Consider the following 17,387-nt stretch of genomic DNA (forward strand, 5'->3'; position numbering starts at 1 on the left):
CATATCCAGACATTTTCTCTTTTCACACTTGTCTGTGCCTAAATTATCCTAAACTCCCTGTTTTTTGACATTGCTCAGGGTCTCAAACACACTGTAACTGTAACCTTTTTCATCCCCACAACCCACAAGGACGTATGAGTTTGAAGGGATTGACAATGTTAATCCTTTCAGAAAGGAGGAAAAACAAACCCTGAAAAATGTCCCCTCATGTTTTGCTGCATTCAGTCACTTGCAGCAGAAGGTAAAGTTGGTTGAGATCTTTATTTCAGTGAACTAATATTAAGAAGTGTTTTGTCAGCTTTTGGCTGTGCCAGCATTTGGCACTTGATCAATAGAAGTGACACCAATTATTTGTGCCATGTGTCGACTGGAAGTTGGAGATATATGAAACATCAGTGGGAGACCATCAATCACAGGACCACTGGGGCTCCAGGCTTATCAAGCTGATGGAATATTGAGCGTGAGGGAGGACCCCTGAGGCCTAAGTGCTTCCCTGAACAGTAGATCATCGAAGTCCATATTTCTAAAATCAAAAAGTAGGATGGAAATAAAGTCTATGACATAAAAGCTTTCAAAATTATCTACAGTAAAAAAAAACATAGTAATAGCTCAGCACGATAATAATATAACAAAATAAATATAAAATGTAATTTTCCAATTCAGCGTAACACAGATCTGCACTTAGTACTGTTCAGCTTCAAGTTGATGTATGGTCCTATAGTTATTATTAATGATTTAGAGAATTTACCTTTAAAATTTTGGGTGGATTATTTATTATGTCAGCACTATGTAGGTATGATCTATGAAAGGCAGCAATAATCTTTGTTCTTGGCCTCACCAATTTAATGCACTCTGGTTGTTAATTATAGTAATCAAAAGGAAAAGGGGGAAGATGTAGCATGAAGGTAGGCAAATTCCATTCTGTTTTATATTTTCTAGTGAAATTACATTTTCTTAAACAAAAATCATATTTTATCAGAAAATAAATTTATAAGGTGAGGCTGAAACATTGTAAACTGCTCCTCCAACTTATTTAAAAGCGTTTGTTATCTTTGCTACTAGAAATTAAACTCCATGAAGTCTGTATTTCCGATTGTATTACTGTGATTTTTCCCTCAGTATTATAGATTCAAAAACAAAAGACGGTAATTTTCACCTTCCTGGTAAACTGAGGGATCAGCTGCCTATGATAGAACTTGTATTGTGTTCATTTCCACTGATTTGAATGGAACAGAATGGTTTTGTAATGGACTCCCAATCCATTACAACCTTTTATCACTGAGATGAGAAAGCCTCCCCCCAAGTAAAATAAAAACATAAAATGATCACATGCAATGTTTTGATGTTTTTAGAAGATAATCTTCCATCTTGTGATTTTTTTTTTGTCACAACAAACAATTCTTGCCATCTTTGCTTTTACTTCTCCTCCTGCTCCATTCCTGCTGTCCTGAGGGAAATGCAGTGTAATGTGGGCCATCCTAATTCTCTGTCTGTAAATTCCCAAAATGTGTTCCCAATGGATGAGGTATTACATCAGGAATTCAACTTCTACTTATGTGTTTTCAAAGAAACTAAAGCTGCATAGAGCAAATTAATGACAGATTATTGATATTTTCAAAATTAAAATACATTCTTTCAGAATTTATTGTCATGAACATGTCACAAAATTTGTTTTGTTTCAACACCACAGTGCAAACATTTATACAAACAACCTTACAAAATAAATAAAAATAGTGCCAGAAAAAGTCAAAGTTAGGTAATGTCTGTTGTTCATTGTTCATTCAAGAATCTGATGGCAGCGGAGAAGAAGCTGTCCTTGTGCCGCTGAGTGCTCATCTTCAGGCTCCTGGACCTTAATTTTCCAGTGGTAGCAGAGTGAAGAGGGCATGGCCTGGGTGGTGGGGGGCATTGAGGATAGAAGTTGCCATCACTTGTAGATGTCCTCAATGGAGAGAAGTCTAGTTCCTGTGCTGTCGCAGACAGAGTTAGCAACCTCCTGGAGTTTTTTTTGTCCCGAGCATTAGCACCTCTGTACCAGACAGTGATGCAGCCAGCCAGAATGCTCTCCACAGTAGATCTGCAGAAGATTTGGAGCGTTTCAGTGATACCAAATCTCCTCAAACTCCTCACAAAGTATAGCCACTGGTGAGGATTCTTGTGATTGCATTGACACGGGGGCTCCAGCACAGATCCCCAGACATGTTGACACCCAGGAATTTAAAGTTCTTGACCCTTTTTGTAAAGCCATATGATAATCAAAATATTTTTATCAATATGAGTTCATTGCATTTGGCCTTACTGACAGAAAAATGTTCAATTCATCACTTTTGAGAGAGTCATTATCATCCAATAACCTGCCTAAAAGTTGGAGTTATTTAATGACCTTATTATTTAATAAGCTAGAAGGAAGTGTCTGTTTTCAATGGAAATTCTAACCCACAGCACAATGCTTTTGTACAGGCTGCAATTACTTTTTATCGGAATCTCATTCGTTAAATATGTTATAGTCAATGCCCATGCAATGAACTTCTGGAATAGAGCGTTATGGTTAATGATTTTTCTTTGACTCGATGAAGGTTTTCAGGGGGTTGTATTAAGAGCACTCTGATTACATGTAAGTGAGCTACTTGTGGGATTGAGTACACAAAATAAATGGTGGGGTAGCTCAGCCATTATTGCTGCTGCCTAACAGCTTGATGACTTAGATTCAATTCAAAATTTTAGATGTGCATAGTTTGTCCATTCTTCCAATTACTGTAGTAGATTTTCTCTATCCATATCTCAGACATGCTGATTGGCAACTGTAAACTGTGAGAGGGTGGTAGAAGAATCAAAAAGCTGTTGATGGGCACATGTGAGAGAAGAGGTTACCGGGAAGTAAGTAAGGAATGGAATGGATGGGATTATAAGTTAGCATAAACTTAATGGGCTAAAAGGCCTTCTCCTGTGTTATGAGAAGTATGAATATTAAAATAAGGAGAGAAAAGGTGAGCATAAATGACATCAGAATATTGGTTGATAGACTGGGAAAATAGTTTTCAGAGCAAATTAGAGTACGAGTGACGTCAGGTCACTCATCTGAATGCTTCAGGTACCATGTAACCAGTACTACCTGTTACATGGTTTGATGGTCAGCGACGAAGCCAGCTCCCTCACCAAGCTTGCCTGGTGCAGAAGGTGGCTAGACATCCTGCAGGATTAAATTATTCAAGAGGTTACTTCAAAAATTATAGAAATCTCTGATTAGGCAGGGATTAGATTACTTTACACAGTACTGGATATTTTACAGTGGCTATTTAACCTAGGAAATGTGCAAATGACACTACTAATATAATACTGGAAATAATAAGCTTTAGTTAAGAAAAGACATCAGATAAATAGTTTAATAGAAAAAGATTGACATGGAGTTCTTTTGGAGTTGTTTGAAATGATACGAAATTACTGTCCGTCAACTCCATAATGGAGTTTTACAGTCTTACAGCAAGCTGCTAAAAACCAAAGAATCCGTTGAAACAAAGTTCTTAAAATATTCTCATGCAATTGAGATAATAGTTGTCAGCTATTTTTCCTTGCTCTTAATCTCCAGGATAAGTGTAAGTATATCCGATCAGTAGAGATTATTTGTCAGTCAACTGTTGCATTGACCTGATAACTCATAAACGTCAGAACTATTAATCAGTTAAGACCATGTGATTAATAGTGATTGGGCTCATTGTCTTTTATTGCATGTTGCCTCCTTGTTCTGCTGATTCATACCAGAATGAGTCAGTATCACCAGCTGCTGTTATTTTCCAGTGCCTAACTCAGACAGCAAACCTTCAAGCTATAAACTATGAGGACATAATAATCAATCCTGGTTCTACCACCTAATCAAAAGGTGATAACCATAGCATCCACCATCTTCCCAAATGCTCTTCCCTAACTCATTGTTTTCCACATAAACATGCCCTGTGATGAGCTGTAAGGAACTGAAAACCAATTTCTTCAATCTTCAGTGGTCTTACTGACAACCATACATCTTTATCAATGTGTATTTGTTAATTCACCATGAGTGAATATTGAATGAAAAGATGTCCTGCTCTTGTTGATTCAGAGATGATCATTCTTAGACAGGAAATGTAGTATTTTCAATCCTCTTTCTCTCAGATTAAGTGATGATTAAGGAAACTTAATGCAATATTATTTGTTATTTCAGTTTCAGGAGTTATTTTTTGCCTTTGGAATGCAGCTAAAAAAAATGATCAAAGAACCGTATCAATATTACTAATCCATATAGCGTGACTGTGATGTTTCTTATTTTGTAATAAAGAAATTTGGTTTCTTTTACTACAACTATAATTTATTAGCTTTAGAACTCATGACCTCATGGAGGCATCCATTTTGAATCTACCCCTAGCTGGAACAACTCATCTGAGACTCTCTCTAGTGGTCAGGATTATCACTAGCTCTCTATCAATACATCCCTTTTCCTTGAGATGTTTAATCTAAAAACATGACACACTAATAAAGTATTCATTTCAATTTAAAGTTCAACACAAATGTAAACACAAACATCAGCAGCACAAACTTTTTAAGTATGCAATTCTTTTTCTTTTAGTGATTCAGCCTGTCAGGTGCTTTAATAGTGCATGTGGATCTTCGTAATGTGTGTGGATCTTCTTAACACAGGTGCTTGTGTCGGCTCTGCTCGTCCACTATTGTCTAGCACTGGTGGTGTTTCCTCTGTTACTGTGCTGGCTGGATCGTTTGCATTGTCTGTTTCTGCAATGTCTCTTATATTTTCAGCAGGATCCTTCGATTCCTCCTCTGTATTTGACCATCCTATGTTCTGATAGTGGAGGATCTTGGATTTACTTCCTCCAGAACGATGGTCTTTTTGTCCCAAGTGTTAAAATCTCTGAGTCTCCCTGTGTCATGTTGTGCCAGAGGCCCTAAGCTTCTTGTTGACTTGTCATAGTTTGCATTTTTGTCTCCATTGCAGACACTTTTGTTTCCCTTTGACATCTCGTTTCTTGTTTGGGTCTGCAGAGCAGGGAAGTGTGGTGTATAGTTTACATCCCATCAGTGGGTGACATGCCATGTTCAAGTGGTGAAGCTCTGTAACTCAATAGAGCTAGATAGAGATCTGAGCCACTGTCTTGTGCTTTCTTGAGCAACTGTTTAACTGTGTGAACTCCTTCCTCTGCTTTGTTGTTTGATTGTGGATGCAGAGGACTTGAAGTCACATGTTGAAAATCATACTCTTCTGCAAAGTTCTGCAATTCTCTACAGCTGTAGCATGCTCCATTGTCAATGTGGACAATTTGAGGAATTCTGTCTTGCAAAGAGCAATTTCATATATTTGATACCATAAGCAGCAGATAGGTTAGGAAATAGTGCAGTCACCAGATAGTTCGACAGATAGTCAATATTTAATAAGTAATTATTTCCATCAATGTGGAACAGATTAGTCATTCTGCTGATAAGTCAATTATGATCGTAGGTTCCTTTGTCTGCTTTGTGTGATGTTTCAAACAGGTCTCAGCTTGAAACCATCCTGACAGTGTCAGTGTTTATCCCTCCCTAATAAACAGCAGTTCTGGCCCTCCTCTTGCATTTTTCCTTTTTGAGGTGCGCCTCGTGCAACCTTTTCAGCATCCCTTGTCCCAGTGATTGAGGAATGACAATTCTACTCTGTCCAAGTAGAAGCCCATTGACAACACTGAGCTCAGATTCTTGATGACCTTCTGTAGAACTGTGTCCTTTTCTGTTTCAGCTGCGATCTACTTGGATTTCATGTCAGGTATGGGAAGAGATTCAGTGATCAGGTTCATGTGAAGATTCACATCTGTCTCTGTGAACTCTCATTGTGTGCTTCACTCTGCATTGTTGCCCTGGATAATGCATCAGCTAACACAATAAGTTTCGCTGGTGTGTACACCAATTCAAAGTTATTACATCGTAACTTCATCATCAATCTTTGGATTTGCAGTGATATTTCACTGAAATATTTCTTGATTATTACTATTAATGGCTTGTGGTCTTTTTCTACCATAAATGTTGATAAACCATACACATAATTGTGGAATTTCTCAAGTCCATAGACCAGACCAAGACCCTCTTGATCTAAGCGTATCGACATTCCAATGTTGTCCTCATCCTTGATGCGTATGCTTCTGGCCTCCAATCTTCTCCCACAGCCTGAAGGAGTGCAGCACCTATTCCATCTTTTGAAACATACACAGATATTTTCATCCTTCTGGGTGCATCAAAGAATGTCAAAAGTACTGGTTTTATATGTAGAATGATCTTCAATTGTCCTCAATCTTCCTCATTGTTAACTGTCCACTTGAATTTATATTTTCCTTAGGAACATTCCTTAGGAACTTCCTTAGGAATGTTATTTTGGAAGACAGGTTTTCTTGTATCTTGTAGGTGAATGGTAGAACTCCAAACTCCTTGAAGTTGTCTAGAGATTAATCCATTATTTCCTCTACACTGTTTCATGCATTGTCACTGTTAATATGGTACACCCTCTTGAGTAGGCTCAATTTTTCACATGCTTTCTCATCAAACAGTAATTCATGTAATCTGGAACTATTGTGAACCTGAGGTGGTGCTCTTTATCTTTAACCTTCACCTTGAGTTTACAAGTACTTTTTGTGTTGATGCTTTGTCCATTGTAAGCTTTGAGCAGTACAGGATTTGCATGGATGTATGGCTTTATCTTCATTATCCTGATGTTGAACTCACAGATCAAATTGGCCTTTGCCTCTGTGTCCAGCTTGAAAGTAATATTTGTTCCATTTGTATTGTGACAGAGTATTTAGAGGTGGCTTGGGAGGAATTGTTAGAGCAGGTTGCACACAAACATTTTAAAGCACAGAATATTTGCAGGACCTTTGCAGAGTGCTTTTTGCAAAAAGAGCAACTAAGTGCAGCATACAGCTTGTCTGGTGGAGCATGTGATTTTTGCAGGCAGACAGAACAGTTTAGATCTCAGAGAGGGAGGGTGTGAAACAGAGAGAAAGGAGACAGAAATCAGCTCCAGAAAGACAAAGCTGGCAAACATTTTGGAAGACTGCCTGGTCAAAGGAGAAGACTGGCTGTCTGAAAGGTGACCTGAAAGAAGGAGGATCATCTGGAGAACCCTGAAGGAGGCAAGTTTCATCAGTAAGACTGATTAAACAGGAATCAGGTGCAGAGGTCCTGGAACAAAAGGAATCTCTCTTTGAAGATCAACAAGAACCCTCCTGAGTGGAAGCCATTTGCCTGTTAAGCACAAAAGACTGGTGAAATTTGTTAATGCTAACTTCTGTGCACAGTACAAGAATTGCCTGCAACCAGTGAAATTGAACTGTGATCCAAATAACTTTTCTAATCTTAAATACACATTACACACACCTGCGCTTAGTATTGGAGGGGGGATTAAATAGGTTAGTTCGGATAAGTAAGTAGGTTAAGTAATAAGTTAAAGTTTAATTTTGTTTTCTTCTTCAAATATAATTAAAAACTACTTTTATTTAAGTACCCCTTTGTGTTGTGGTGCATATTTATTGCTGCTGGTTTTTGGGGTCTTCTGAACATCATAACCTTTTGCAATGACACAGTCCATTTGTCCTGCTCAACTCTGTTCATGCTTGGCTGTTTGGTTTCTGTTGGTTTATAAACTTTCTGCTCTACCATGCCAAGGAAGAGTGCATCACTGAGAGCAATTTCTTCTATAGTGTGTACAGTCTCCATGCTTTCATTTCTGTTTTGTTTCCCTTTGGAAAGACATTGTTTTGCACAGTGATTCTGCCCTTTGCAATTATTACAGAATTTTCCATAGGCAGGGCATTGTTTTGGTGCATATTGAGTGCCACATCATTTACAATTGAATGTCTCCACTTTTTTGTTGTTTCCTATATCATCTTTTTTGTTAATGAGTGTTTCCAGACACTGTGGCTATGACCATGCCTTCATTTTCACTGACTTTTGCACTATTACCAAACTTTTTCATCTGAGCTGTTCCACTGGTGTGGCATATCTTCACAGCTCTTTCTTTCACAGCAGCTTCTCTCTTACTTCCTTATCCTGAGCACAATTTGATCACAGATCACTCTAGCTTTTAATTTCAAGTTTGTTTAAAAAGAAAGTATTAAACCTCTCTCCCTGCAGCTGCATGTGCAAGCAAAACATATACCTCTTGAACATTTCATTTTTCTTTGATGAACACTGTTCATCAAACATCTCGATAACCTTGTTGACCAAACCTGGTCAGCTGCCTCAGCAAAAACAAACTGTTGAAAGCTTCTAGTGCTTGAGATCCCGCCAAGATAAGTAGTAGTGCAATCTTCCATGGATCAGGTTTGCTATGGCTTGCACGTACAGCATAAATCATTGTTTGAACAATCTCCGCTCATGGTCGACATTTCCAAACCAATTTACAGTTTTAGGAGCCATGTTTTCTGTTGCTATTGACTAATTCTCACTCGACACACTCCTGGTGTTTCTTTCACTTCTGGTACCATGTGATGTTTCTTTTATTGAACAAAATAAAGTTGGTCTCCTTTATAACAACTATAATTTATTAGCTTTAGAACTCCCGATCTCATAGAGGCATCCATTTTTAATCTACCCATAGTTGCAACAATTCATCTCCAACTCCCTCTAGTGGTCAGGATTATCACTAGCACTCTGTCGTTACAGTGACTGTTCTCCAGCTGACAGGTACTGTATGTATAAAGCTCTCCAATGCAGCCATAGGATCTGATGCACAATATTGGAAACCATATAGCCTAGCCTCAAGCACAGTTTGTTTCCTGGATACAAACTTTAATAAGTTGGACAATGTGGAAGTTTCAACTTTATGATTTGTGGAATCAAGTCAGAAGCGTGACATAATTTTAGTGTGAACACATTGAATCCTGATCCAAATATTTATCAATGGCAACTTCAAAAAAGCATCCTCATTTTAAAATTTTGACTCTTTTCCTCAACAGCTATTCTCTGACTGTATCTACTAATTTTTTTATCCAAAATTATTTCAAATTATGTACAAATTGAAAATTACAAATTAATTTACTTTCCATTCTATTAGTCAATGTCAGAGGATTAGTTGGAAATGTCCCAACTCATATTATATTGCCCTATTAATATTGTCATACTGTGTATGTCAGTTTTTGAGGTGGAAAAAGCTTACTTCAAAATTACATAAGGAAACTACATTAGTGTACTTTGGGACAGGCTCTTGAACCTCCCCATGATACATAATGGACGGCTCTGACACCACAAAAGGCCTATTATAACTCCACTTTTTTTTCTTGCACTATGGTAAGATTCTATAAACATAATGGATGCATTGGTTGTTGTTTTCCAAAATTTTAAGGATTAGACAATATTTCTGTAAATATTTATGATCTACCATTCTTTTCTATTTATTATCGCTTACAATTTATTATTTATTACATGGTAACTGTTCGGCTGCAGCAAGTAAATGTTTTGGTAAATATTTAAATTTTACTAATATTTATGACAATAAGCTCATTTTCATGATCCTATTTTGATAAAGTTATCCCTTGTTCTCAACACCTCAGCCAGGGGAAGTATCATCCCTCAATATACTCCATCAAGCCAGGTTAGAATTTTGTTTCATTGGGATCTTGCCTTTTTCTTCCAAACCCAAGAGGATATCACCTTAATCTGTCTAGTCTCTTGAATCAATTTAGTGATTAGAAATGGCACCCTCTCTTTCATAAGAATGCCCTTCCTTATGTAGGGAAACAGAGTTGTAAGCCAATATTTCAGATGTGTAATCAGGACCCTAGATAGTTTGCAACAAGACATTTTTTACTCTTGTGCTCAAATCCTTTTGCCTTCCTAATTGCTTGCTGTACCTGCACATTAATCGAAAGTGATACATTTCCTTAGATTCTTAGTTAAAACCTTAATAAAAATTAATCAATAATGAGATTACATTTGCTTCCTTTCAGTTATGAGAAATTTTGACCAATCTTTAAAATTTTGTTAAACAAGCAGTGCATCTATTATCTTCATAGATTAGGATACAGGTCTTCAGCTCTACCAATGTATCTCCAAAGTGTATCTTTGCTGAAAGAAAATGTTTTAGGTTATTCTATTCGAGTGAACAATATTGGAACATTGGAGACTGAAAGTTTTGTGTTTATGAAATTCAATGGTCCTTTGTTTGTCTCTTAAATTCTGATCCCAAGAGCAGGTCATTGGGAAAAAGTGTATCCTGTCATAAATGTCCACAATGCATCCAACATTTAATTAATTTAAAAAGCATCTATTGGTTCCATATCATTTGCTTTTAGTCCCTCAGCCTTCTGTATTTGTACAGGTGTTTCCACTTTAATGCTGTAAATAAGCATATATGGCTTATCATTCCTGGAGAGGACAAAATAGTGGCTGGCCTCAAGGGCGTAGGTCATTGTGTTCAGTTATGATCACCCAGCTATAAGAAAGATGTTATTACACTGGAAAAGGTGTTGTAAAGGTGTATGAGGATGTTACTGGGATTGGAAGGCTTAAGTTATAATGAAAGATTGGATAGCCTGGGAATTTTCTCCCTAGAGGGGTGATCTTACAGGGGTTCATGACAGATATAAAGTAAATAGTCATTGTATTTCCCCCAAGAGTAGGAAAGACTAAAACTGGAGGCATAGATTTAAGACAGGGAGGAAATATTTAAAAAAGATGTGAGGGATAGCATTTTCATTCATAGGGTCATAGGTTGAAGAAGGAACTGGCATAAGTTCGGGAGGTGGTACAATTGTATATTTTAAAAGATATTTGGACAGGTAGAATTAAGGGCAGTTTTCATTAATAATGTGGTACTTGGAATGTATAATAATACTCTCTTGGTTTTATTTGAGCTAAGATAAGCTTTCAATACATTTCACTGCACTGAATCAACATAGTGAAAAGAGGCACTAAATGCTAATCCAGCTTCATTGCAATAGCCTCCGAAATCAGAAGAACCTGAATTTTTTCTCTGAGTTCCACTACCCTTCTGGTTAGTTGGCAATGATGGGGTTATTAATCCCTTTTATAATTAATCAGTTAAGAATTTATCCTTTAAGAATAATAGAGGCCATGTACAGATCTTTATAATTTGGAGTTCCCACCTGTGATCTTGCCTACATTGTCACAACACCTGAGGGGAGAAAATACTTTTTCCAAATAAACTTTTGTGATCAAAAGTTTTGTATGGATTTCTTTCAAAGTACAGCTAATCAGATCAGAACATGATATTGGGTTAATTGACCTTCTCTCGTCACAGAAAAGAATGTCTGAGTTTAATCTTCAAATCCTAATTCCAAAAATAACTATATTAGCCCAGAAAGGTTTAGGCACCCATGCATTCATAGAAATTCTATGATGACCTATGATCAGTGAGGTGTCATTCAGGTAAAATATTTGAAGCAAAAATAAATTATTTCTCTTTACACTCAATATAAATTTCACTTTCATTAAACAGTGCAATGAAATTTGGGGAGAAGGAAATATACATTCTTCTGCCTATCCCCTTGCAAATTTCTTCCCTAACACTGACATATCACCAGTGGGGTTTCGAGGCTTTGGCTCGTGAGGCTTCAGCGAGCAGAGACTGAGGACGAGCATATCTAAACTGAGGTAAGACAGTAACATTTAGTTTAATATTTATCTTTTAGTGTGAGGGCAGTTTTATACTCCCTTTGTCTCATGTGGGAAGTCATGGATTCTTCTAACCTTCCAGATGTCCATGTGTGCACTAAGAGTACTGAGCTGCAGTGTCTAAAGGACCAAGTCAGGGACTTTGAGCTGCAACTCGATGACTTTGCTTTGGTCAGGGAGAGTGAGGCCATCGTAGATAGGAGTTATAGTCAGGTGGTCACACCTGGCCCACGGGAGGAGGAGCAGTGGGATGAAAGAGAAAGGTCGGGCTCCAGAGAGAGCATCTGAGCCTGAAATCCTCAGAAATAGGTACTCCTCCTTGAGTACTGAGGAAGGGGTTAGTCAGACTAAGGTAGGCAGAGGTGTAGGAAGAATAGGGCAATAGTTATAGGGAACTCGCTGATGAGGCGGACTGACAGATGATTTTGCGGACGAGATAAAGAAAACCAGATAGTGGTTTGCCTCCCTGGTGCCAGAGCCCAGGATGTAGTTCTATGAGCTCAGAACATCCTAAATGGGGAAGGGAAAGAGCCTGAGGTCGTGGTTCATGTCGGTACCAACGACATTGGTAGGAAGGAGAAAGTGGTCCTGCAAAATCAATATAAGGAGTTAGGCAGGGAGCTCAGAAGAAGGACCACTAAGGTTGTAATCTCTGGATTACTTCCTGTGTCACGCGATAGTGAGGATAAAAATAGAGTCAGGTGGAGACTGAATGTGTGGCTGAAGGGGTGGAATAAAGGATAGAGTTTTAAGTTCTTGGACCACTGGGACCATTTCTGAGGAAAATGGAACCTATACTATAAGGATGGGTTACATCTAAATCCCAGAGGTACCAGTCTCCTGACAGGGGGTGTTTTCTTGGGCTTTAAACTAGTAAGGTTGGGGACAAGGGTTCATGTCAGGGAGAATAACAAGAACAGAGTCTTTAAGCAAAGAAAAAAGGCTTTTTCACACAATATGGAGGTGGAACAGCAGCAAGTTATAAATAGTGGCCATAGTAACAATTGTAGAGAGGGTGTGAGGCAGAAAATTAAATGTGGAAGATCTCTGAGATGCATTTATTTCAATGCAAAGAGTGTGGTAAACAAGGTGGATGAACTAAGGGTGTGGTGTTATGATGTGATAGCAATTTGTGAGACATGGTTGATCCAGGATTTCGCTGCTTTAGACGTTACAGAATTGGCAGGGTACGAGGGAGAGGTGTGGTATTGCTTGTCAGGGAAGATATTATAGCAGTGCTGAGGCAAAATAGACTGGAGGACTCATCGCGTAAGGTTCTGTGGGTTGAACTAAAAAAATAAGAAAGGTGAGGCTACAAATATAGGGGTATATTATAGGCCGCCGAAAGAGGATAGGGAACTGGAAGAGCAAATGTGCAGGGAAATTCCCGAGATGTGTCGTAGAAATAGGGTTGTGATAGTTGGGGATTTCAATTTTCCTAACATTGATTGGGAAACACAATCAGTGAGAGGGTAGGATGGCTTAGTCTTTATACAATGTGTTCAGGATTGCTTTTTACAGCAGTATGTTGAAGTGCCCAGATCTATTGTTAGGGAACGGAATAGGGCAGATGACAGAAGTGTTCATTGGTGAGAACTTTGGATCCAGTGATCATGGGTCTATTAACTTCAACTTAAATATGAAAAGGGATAGGTCAGGTCTGAGGTTGAAGGTATTCGAGTGGGGGAAAGCTAGATTTGAAGAAATGAGAAGGGATTTGCAGAAAATTATATGGGCTGATCTTTTTTCTAGAAAGGATGTAGAGGAGATTTGGAGGGTATTTAAAGAAGAGATATTGAGAGTACAGGATCTTTACGTGCGTTAGATCAAAAGGCAAGGCCAAAAGCCTAAGGGAACCGTGGTTTTCTGGAAAAATAAGGAAATTTATTGTGTAAATTACTAAATTTAAGAAGCAAAAAATGGGTAAGATGTATGATTATTACAAAGATTGCAGAAAAATCCTCAAGAAGGAAATTAGAATGGCAAAAAGAAGGTATGAGATGTCAATAGCTGATAAGGTAAAAGTGAATCCTAAGGGTTTTTACAGATATGTGAATTCTAAAAGGAGAGTTAAGGATAGAATATGACCACTAGAAAATGAGAGTGGTTAACTATGTGAGGAACCGTATCAGAGGGGAGAGATATTAAATGATTTTTTTCTCATCTGTGTTCACGAAGGAAAAGGACATTGAGATAAGTGAGGAAAATGGCTTAGTTATGGAAAAGATGGGGATTAGTAAAGAGAGGGTTTTGGAGCTTCTAGGGTCAGTAAAAGTGGATGTCTCCTGGTCCTGATGGGATTTTCCCCAGGACATTAAGGGAGGTCAGGGAGCAAATAGCGGAGGCACTGTCAGTGATTTTTCAACAATCACTGGAGAAGGGTGTGGTGCCACGGGATTGGAGTGTTGCTAATGTAATTCCGTTGTTTAAAAAAGGCACAAGGTATTGGCCAAGTAATTATAGGCCTGTAAGCTTGACTTCAGTGGTAGGGGAAGTTATGGAGGGTATTCTTAGAGATGGTGTGTATAAATATCTAGATAAGCAGGGATTGATCAGGAGCACCTAGCATGGGTTTGTGAAGGGGAAGTCATGTTTGATGAACCTTGTTGAGTTTTTTGAAGAAGTGACAAGAAAGGTGGATGAAGGTAGGGCAGTTGATGTGGACTATCTGGAGTTTCGCAAAGCTTTTGATAAGGTTCCACATGAAAGGTTAGTAAGGAAGGTTCAATCACTAGGAATTAATAGAGAAATAGTAAGATGGGCTCAGAGGTGACTGGAGGAGAGACAGCAGAGAGTCATGGTGGACAACTGTCTGTCAGGATGGAAGCCTGTGATGATGAGAGTATCTCAAGGATCGGTGCCAGGTCCCCTGTTGTTCATAATTTATATTAATGATTTGGATAATGGGGAGGTTAACTGGGTAAGTGAATATGCAGATGATACAAAAATAGGGGGAGTGGTGGATAGCAAGGAGGGTTTTCAGGGATTACAGAGGGATTTGGTTTATCTGGAGAGTTGAGCTGAAAGATGGCAGATAGAATTTAATGTAGAGAAGTGTGAGGTGCTTCATTTTGGTAAAAAAATAATCAAAATAGGACATATGTAGTAAAGGGAAGGACATTGAGGAATGCACAAGAACAGAGAGATCTAGGTGTTATGGTGCAGCATTCCTTGAAAGTGGATTCCCATGTTGACAGGGTGGTTAAGAAGGCATTTGGTATGCTAGCCTTCATAAATCATTGCATAGAGTATAGGAGCTGGGAAGTGATGCTGCAATTGTTCAAGGCATTGGTGAGGCCAGGTTTAGAGTATAGTTTGGTCTCCAAATTATAGGAAGTATATGGATCAGGTGGAGAGGATACAGAGAAAATTTACAAGGATGTTGCCTGCCTTTAAATACCAAGAGTACAGAGAAAGATTGAAGAGGTTAGGACTTTATTCATTGGAACGTAGACAGTTGAGAGGGGATTTGATAGATGTGCTTAAAATTATGAAGGGAATAGATAGACTAGATGCAAGTAGACTCTTCCCCCTGAGAGAAGGGAGGGTTGAAACAAGAGGACACAAGTTGAGGATGAGGGCAAAATTTTAGGAGAAATATTAGAGGCTGCTTCTCCACTCAGAGAGTGGTGGCTGATTGGAATAATCTTCTGGAGGAAATAGTTGAGGCAGAGTCAATTCTTTCATTTAAGAGGAAGCTGGATATATACATGGATGAGAGGGGGGTTAGAGGGTTATGGGCGGAGAATAGGTGGGGGGAGCTAGCGGAGTTGTTTGAGTGAACCGGCATTGACGTAGGACCGAGATGGCCTGTTTCCATGCCATAAACTGTAATATTGTTATATGGTTATATTTTAGGAAAATAAGAAGTATCTAATTTCATTTCTCTATTTTTATGTCAGGCTCCTACATCTGGAAAGAATCACCTCCATAAAAGTGCTATCAATATTAATGCCTTGGAATCAGAAGAAGATGATGTATCATGCAAAGTGATATTTTTACAGACCTCTGAATGTGATTTTCTTCACATGACAACACTGAGTTACCTGGTTTTGAGGATAGTTGTTGCCCTCTACAAAAACGTATGGTAAGAATAATTTAAGAAAATAATTATCTTCCTTTGGAACTGTCATTGTTTCAATCCTTAAAGGAAATGGTAGCAAAGTTCAATAGGACAAGAGGAAAGAACCAAGAGTCTGGCACTAAATGTGCTGCACCATCCAAAGATGAATTTTTTTTAAAATCCTGCAGATGCTGAACTAAAAGGACAAAATGCTGGAAATACTCAACAGGCCAGTCAGTGTCCACAGAGGGAGAATTGGATAATGTTTCAGACTGGTGACCTACGAAAAGTTCAGAACAGCTTTCCTAGGTCAAATGGAAGATTATTAATCTGAAAGATTTGTCTTTCCATAAATGTTGCCTGACCTACTGATATTTGTGCCACTTCCTATTTTTATACCACCCAGACACAGGTTGAGAATCAAGAGTGTGGTGTTTATTTTCTTCTGAAGCAGTGAGTGCGATGGATTTGGTTTCCTTCATCAGCAGTCAGTAAACTATTCCAAATGCTTCCACAAGGAGTGCAGCAGCTGTGATTATGGATGTAAAAACTGACAACTTGGGATGTAACTGCTATCAGGCATTTTTGGGTGACCTAAGTCACATAACTCAGAGGCAAGCTGCCACACTAAATAGGTGAGCAACAGCTTAAACAAGCAGGGTGTGGGTTTTCACTTCCTTTCTCATGAACCTTCAAAGCCAAGATACTGACCAGCGAAAATCTCTGCATTCAGAAGTCTGGTGACACTTCAACTACTTCAAATCTATTTTCAACAACCACTTGCTGCAGAAACAGCTATTACAACTGACATTGTGCAATAACTGGTGTCACCTTGAGAGCGTGAGATTTGCTTTGCAGGATTTCAATTTGCAGCACATTTCTGATGCACTGAAAATGTAATGATCAGCATGGGAGAAACTGAGCAGCTTTATAAAGAGGTATGACTCCTTCCTGCTCCATTTATGCTGCTGATCTGATGGCAGACTCAAAGGGTCCTGATCAATAGGATTGAAAGCAGCCCCACTTAGACAGGAGGCCTATGTGTAAGTTACCCAAGGGGTGCTCACAGGCATTTGGGTGGAGATGGTGTTTTCACCACAGGGAGATTCCAGGTAGAGGAAGACATTCCAGCACACCCTCAACACCAGAACAAAAAAGTTTCCAATTTTTCTGCCTAACAGGAAAGGCGCAATGATTTCCCTGCTGAGGCTGGAATTAAAATTCAGAGTGTAATAATGCCATTGGAGGTTTAAAAGGAGGTCGTTGCTTCTTTGGATCAATGTCTTAGCTGCCCATCCGGCTTCTAATTACAGCCTCAAGACAGAATGCAAGCAGATAAATGGATTACAAAGGTGGGTGGGTTTAGAATCCAGCCATGACTCCAGCAGGTGGTGTAAATGGTAAGTCTACAGATAACACTGCCCAAGGCACACAATGAAATGTATTTACAGGGACAGTGCTCTAACTTGCATTAAAGCAGGACTTCAGTGAACTCTAGGGAGATCACAGGTAGCTGCTCATTTGATTTGACTTGCCAGTTTCAAGGAGAATGTGAATATTTGTTAGATCAGTAGATTATTGAAATATCTTCTCCCCCACCCACCCTTGGCTTTTTGAATGGAACAAACTGTCAAATCCTGTGAAAAATTTTTAGGCATTTCTAAAATGTTTAAAATAGATGGTG

The 17,387-nt window shown here is 38.6% G+C and overlaps 1 long non-coding RNA gene across 1 annotated transcript in view; it reads left to right on the forward strand.

The window, feature by feature from the left end:
* LOC138736698 (uncharacterized) overlaps positions 1-16,075 on the forward strand; it is an 82,656-nt gene extending 66,581 nt beyond the window's left edge. The window contains exons 3-4 of the long non-coding RNA XR_011340512.1: positions 11,465-11,619; positions 15,543-16,075. This is a non-coding gene — a long non-coding RNA (uncharacterized lncRNA). The remainder of the gene's footprint in view (positions 1-11,464; positions 11,620-15,542) is intronic.
* Positions 16,076-17,387: the final 1,312 nt, after the last annotated feature.

Source organism: Narcine bancroftii, chromosome 6 (genome assembly GCF_036971445.1).
Source record: "Narcine bancroftii isolate sNarBan1 chromosome 6, sNarBan1.hap1, whole genome shotgun sequence".
NCBI lineage: Eukaryota > Metazoa > Chordata > Chondrichthyes > Torpediniformes > Narcinidae > Narcine > Narcine bancroftii.